Genomic DNA, 6,000 nt, shown 5'->3' with positions numbered 1-6,000 from the left:
GGAGACGCTCTTGCACTTTCGGGGGGATTTAAACATCCCCCCGAAATTTTTTTCAACTTTTTTATTTTTGTGCACATGTGGGGACTGGCCCACGTGTGCACAAACCTCCCCCGCCCCCCCAGCTGCCCCCGGAGCGCTAATTTAGCGATCCGCACTTTGGGAAAAAGTTGGGAATTAGATATATAGATGCATGGGAAAGAGCAGGTAGAGAAAGAGGTACTTTTCTCCATTTCTCACAATACAAGAACTCGTGGGCACTCCATGAAATTGCTGAGCGGTCGGGTTAGAACGGATAAAAGGAAGTACTTCTTCACCCAAAGAGTGATTAACACTTGGAATTCACTGCCACAGGAAGTGGTGGCGGCTACAAGCATGGACGGCTTCAAAAGGGAATTAGATAAGCATATGGAGCAGAGGTCCATCAGTGGCTATTAGCCACAAAGTATAGATAGGGACTCTGTCATCTTGGTGCTTGGGGGGGTCAATAGTGGGATGGCTTCTGATGTCCTGGCCCCACTGGTGGACCTCCTGATGGCACTGGTATTTCTGGCCACTGTGTGATACAGAGTGTTGGACTGGATGGGCCTTTGGCCTGATCCAACATTGGCATCTCTTATGTTCTTATGGAGGGCTTCTAATGTCCTGGCCCCACTGGTGGACCTCCTGATGGCACTGGTATATCTGGCCACTGTGTGATACAGAGTGTTGGACTGGATGGGCCTTTGGCCTGATCCAACATTGGCATCTCTTATGTTCTTATCCCCAGGCTCTGCCCCCCAAAAAGCTGGGGAACCCTATATCCTACTCTTATTTCTTATACCAATGATGTCTATATAGGACAGGCCAGCTTTAAATGAAGTTGCAGTCATTTGATGTTCAGCATTACCTTAATTCTCGTGGCTGGGTATTCCCTCCATTGTCCCTTCTCAGGTGGACAAGATGGAGTCCCTATATAAAAGCTTAGTTGTTTATGGCTTGTGCCCCTATAAAAGGTTGTTCTGGAGTCGAAGAGAGCCTTTTCCTTGTGTCCCAAGAATTCATAATCTACCTGGGAAGTTCATTGCACCTGGTGGACATTTGGATCTATCCCAAAAAGGAACAGTTTACCTTCCAGCCATTTGGCTCTTGGCAGTCTCTGCCTTTTTGCAGTGTGACTGGGCAGCAGGGCCTGAGCTAGTAGGCTGCTTCATTGTTTTGCTTCCACCGCATTCATTAGCATAGCCAAGAGCAGTAGTGCTCTGTGCTGGGAGCTTCAACATCTTCCTTTCTACTAAGTGCTACTCTACAGTCTCTTGTACACATGTCTCTTGCACATGGACAAAGAGCAGTCACAAATAACTGAAATATTGGAATAAGTTCTTTGGTAGAGGGATTTCTCTACACAGCTTAACTTAAAGGAAGTTTTAAAACACACTGAAAAACAACATTGTGGCTAAAACCTGCCCTGACTTAAATAGCCCAGGCAAGCCTGATCTCATCAGATCTCAGAAGCTAACCGGGGCTGACTTTGACAAATAGTTGGAAGGGCAACCTCCAAGAAATACCAGAGGCAGAACACAGAGGCAGGCTAAACAAGCCACCTCTCTGAAAAACGTCCCAGCCCCCAGTAGGGGTCACCAGAAGTCAACCATGACTTTCAGGCAAGCACACAAAATGTATTTTTTCTTCCGGTTTTGGCTTCCTCAATGGCAGCCGCGTTCTCCCGGAGCTCTGGGAGACGTGTTGTGGCGATTTCATGTTTATTCGTGTGTGTGTGTGTGTCTTTAAAAGTTTGGTTTGCTTGGCTGTGTGATAATCTAGAGTGCTTGAAACCGGCAAGTGGTATGATTGGTGAGTGACAGAGAGGGGGAGGGGTTTGGAATGGATGCTGTGTGGATGATTGGAATGTCTATCTGGAGTGTCTGTTAGGTATGACAGTTGATGAAGGGTTTGAGTTTGTCAGTTAAGCTTCTGAAGGAGAGAAGCAGAAGTCAGTTAAGTTCTGTCTCTGAGGGAAGGAGACTTATCCCTGTGTGGATGAGCAGATATGTCAGTCAAGAGTTACAGTTAAGACAGTTAGTGAGATGACAGTTGTTAAGTCAGTTAAGCTATGTATGAGTTGAAGGGGAGTTAAGCCCCAAGCTATGTATGAGAGATGAGAAAAAAGCTTCCCTGTGTGGGTTGTTAAGTTCTGAAGTCTGTGAGAGAAGCCGTCTGTGTTGAAACAGTTATAAGCTGAAGTTGAATGTATAAGAAACAGTAAACCTATATGTCCTAAGGAAAATATTGTTACAAAGTGACATGCCCAGATCCCTGTCAGTAAGAGGGAAAAGTGTGGGCTACACCAAGCAGTTGTTCAGTATTTAAGCCTTCCTGGTTACAACGAGTTAATCTTTTATTTGTGAATTACTTCAATAAATCCTCTTTCATTTAAAAATACCAACTCTGAAAGAAATTCTTCCCAGGAAACACATAGTACATCGATCCACCTACCCTGTTATTGAAATAGTAAAGCATAAAGGTTTGGAAAGCCTTATAAATTTCCTGGTGGCAGCCGGATATACAGAGTAAAACAAACCAGAAAGAACATTTTTAAAGTAAAACCAGACCTCTCCAAATAAGGGGTCATCACACGTGTGTTTTGAATTGGTGGATGGGAGGGAATGTGATGGTACGCATCCCCCCCGGAGCCCTTGCGATGGGCTCCTAGCCATGGGGCGCTTGGAGGGCGCTTCCTCCAGCAACTGGCTGGCGAAGGGAGGCCGATCCCTGCCCCGATGGTCCCGGCACTGATTTCCAGAAATGGACACAGGGACGCACACCGGGACAAGCGCTTGGTGGCTGGGCGAGTGGATCACAAAGGGCGAGTTCTACGCTGAAAAGTGTGTGATTGTATAAGCGAAAACACCAGAAACCAAGCTGAAAGCCTCCCCTTAACAAATCAATGGGGGGGGGGACTCCCCCTCGAAAAGAAAAAAGCTGAACTGATAAACGAAGTTATAAAGGGGGGCGGATTGCAAAACTGAATTGACTATAATAAGGAACTTTTGAGAACTTACCAAGCATCTTTAAAGGATCTTGACTGATAACTTTTTCTAAAAAGTAAACAACTTTCAAACATGGCGCCTCCGAGCAGGGCCGGCCCGCTCACTAGGCGAACTAGACGTTTGTCTAGAGTGGGCTGATCATCAGGGCGCCATACTGCACCCGCCCCGCCCCCCACCAGAAGCCTACATTAGATTGCTCTGGAGCCATCCCTTCCTGAGCTAAGATGAAAATGTGTGAGCTGGAGGCTCAGAGGGAACACTTCCCTCTCTCACTGCTGTCCGCTCAAAGTGACGAGGAGCTGGGTGGGAAAGGGAACCACTTGGCTTACCGAGGAAGGGGTGGAGGAGGGAGGGAAAGGGGGGAGCGGAGTCAGGGGGGAGAAGGAAAGCATGAAGCAGCCATGGCGCCTGACAAGAGCAAAAGGGGGTGGCCCCAGGCAGTGTGCGCTGCTGCCGGCTCCTTTTAAACAGTGACACACGCCCGCTGACTCCTTGTCTGTACAGCCTGGGACCGGGTCAGTTGGGCGCTGTAGTCGTCTCCACGCCTCTTGCACAGCCGCTTTCTCCTGCTCTCAGGATCCTGAGCCCCATCTCAAACGATGCCCCGCTATGAGCTGGCATTGATCATGAAAGCCATGCAAAGGGTGAGTGAGAGTGCACATGAGGGAGGCCCTCGTCTTGCTGCCCCTTATCCTTGCTGCCTTCCTCTCGGTTGCTCCTGCCTCTGCCTTTCCTTGCTCCTGCGGTCTCCAGGGCTCCTCCCTTCCCCACCTTTCCTCGCCGGTGGGCCGCCCCAGCTTCGCTTCTCACCATTCCTCTGTCTGTTGGGTTGATCCCTTCTGGACGACACAGCCCAGTTGCAGAGAATTGCCAGCAAGAGCACCAGGATCAGTGCTAAGCTGTGGAATCTTGTGAGCAAAAATTCTATTTTGTGATCTATTGGCATTAAAGTTGTGAGCGAGTGACTTGGTTGCTGCATACATTAGTTGGCTCTGAAGCCATCCCTTCCTGAGCTAAGACGAAAATGTGTGAGTTGGAGGCTTAGAGGGAACACTGCTCTTCAGATACAGCTAACATCTAGCAAGTGTTTTGGGTAGTACAGGAGACATAAGAACCCCCCCCCCCCAGAGGTAAATATGGGTTGCTGTATTATCTCTGGTGAAACAGGTCATACAGGTTTTCTCCACTGCTTCAAATTCCTGCAGGACATGCTTGATAACAGTAAAACAAAAGAAATGGATGTGTACCTCACCAGCCTTATTACCTCTGTTGTTGCATCTTCAGTTGTAACATCTTGCAGTGAGACCTTGCTAAAGGCTATAGTACACAATACACACAATACACACAACTCATCATTCAAAAACTCTCAGTCTCTGTTTGGGCTTGGGCAAGGGAGAGCTTTTGGCTTCCCTCCTGCAGGATTTTGCTACCCGAAATGGTACCGGGGTGGGGGGCTGTCTGTCCCTTTCTCAGGCTCCATGTGCTATGGACACGTGCCAGAGGAAGGGGAAAACAGCCCCCCCAACATCATTTCTGGTGGTAAAAATGCCATGGAAGGGAAGCCTGAAACCATTTTCTTCCCTTCTTATGTTTTTTTTTAAAAAAAATTTCATATGTGTGAGTGTGTGTGCCCCTGAAAGTTATGGTGACCTCTGGTGACTGACCCCTACTGGGGGCCTGGAGGACATTCAGAGAGGTATAAATAAAGCCTGAATAAAGCCTGCCCCTGCTTCCCAACTGCTGGTATTCCAAGGAGGTCTCCCATTCAAGTATTTAGTGTGCCTGCCATCTTCTGCAGATGCAGCTTGGGCAGCTTCTAAGGGCAGAGATGCTCTGCAAGGTTATCTCCGAGAGAGCACGTCAAGCTTTTTTTAGAGGCAGAAGAAAAGATTTCTGTTCCTTCAGGCTTCTCAGAATTAAGACATGAGGCTTTTGAGATGTTTGGTGGGGAACAGATGTGCCCAGACAGTTGTTAATGGCATGCAGATCTTCCCCCCATCTGTTGCTATTTTCAAGATGGATCCTAAAATGCAGTTATGTTTGAAAATTGGTGGGCGCACCGGGCGGCGGGGCACCAGAAGGTATCCTCGCCTAGTCTGCAAAAAAAAGCTGGGGTCGGCCCTGCCTCCGAGGAGGGAGGAGAAGGATAAACAACAGAAACTGAAGTTCCCTGCCAGAAATGCCAGTCCAGTGAGTTCTGTTCCTAGACAGGACACTACCATAGACTTCCAAAATATACTGACTGAGGCTTTGCACCCTCTGCTGGAACAAATGACATAGCTCCATAAGAAGTTCGATGCACGACAAAGACAGTTACATGAGACTACTAAAAAGACAGAGAAAATGGAGCAAGAGCTTTAAAAAGTGGATGCCAAAACCCAGAAGCTTAAAAAACAAATGCAGGTGATGGGAAAAAACAGAGCAACTGACGAGGCTCAACTTTTACATCTGCAAATGGAAAGGGCAAGCTATGTCTTAAGATTCCAGGGGGTCCCTGAAGCAGAAGGAGAAGACTTGAAGCAGATTATGCGCGATGCATTGGGTCCGGCTGCAGATTTAAAAGTGGATTTTCTACAAAATGAAATAGATACGATCTATAGATCATACTCTGACTACATAAAAAAGAATAATCTGCCCAGCGAGATTGTGGTGAGATTCTCCAGGAGACAAGTACGGTAAGAGACCAAATATTGAAAGCAAGAAATGGAGCCACCCTGAAAACCAAAGACAAAGAAATAAGAGTTTTGAAGGATATTCTATTTGAATTAAGGAAAAAGAGAAAGAAATACAGAGACTTGGTACTGTTCTTACAGAAAAACGATGTCCCCTACAGATGGAGTGTTCCTGAAGTCATGCTTTTCAAATTTAAAGGCAAGAAAGAAAAAATTGACTCTGTTGTAAAGGCACACGAATTTCTACATCAACATGTCGGTCCAGCAGGTGAAGAAGATAAAGATGAAGATGGCAGCAGCAA

This window comes from Gekko japonicus, unplaced genomic scaffold (genome assembly GCF_001447785.1).
Source record: "Gekko japonicus isolate JY-2015 unplaced genomic scaffold, Gekko_japonicus_V1.1 scaffold37, whole genome shotgun sequence".
Classification (NCBI taxonomy): Eukaryota; Metazoa; Chordata; class Lepidosauria; order Squamata; family Gekkonidae; genus Gekko; species Gekko japonicus.
This window is presented reverse-complemented; position numbering follows the sequence as displayed.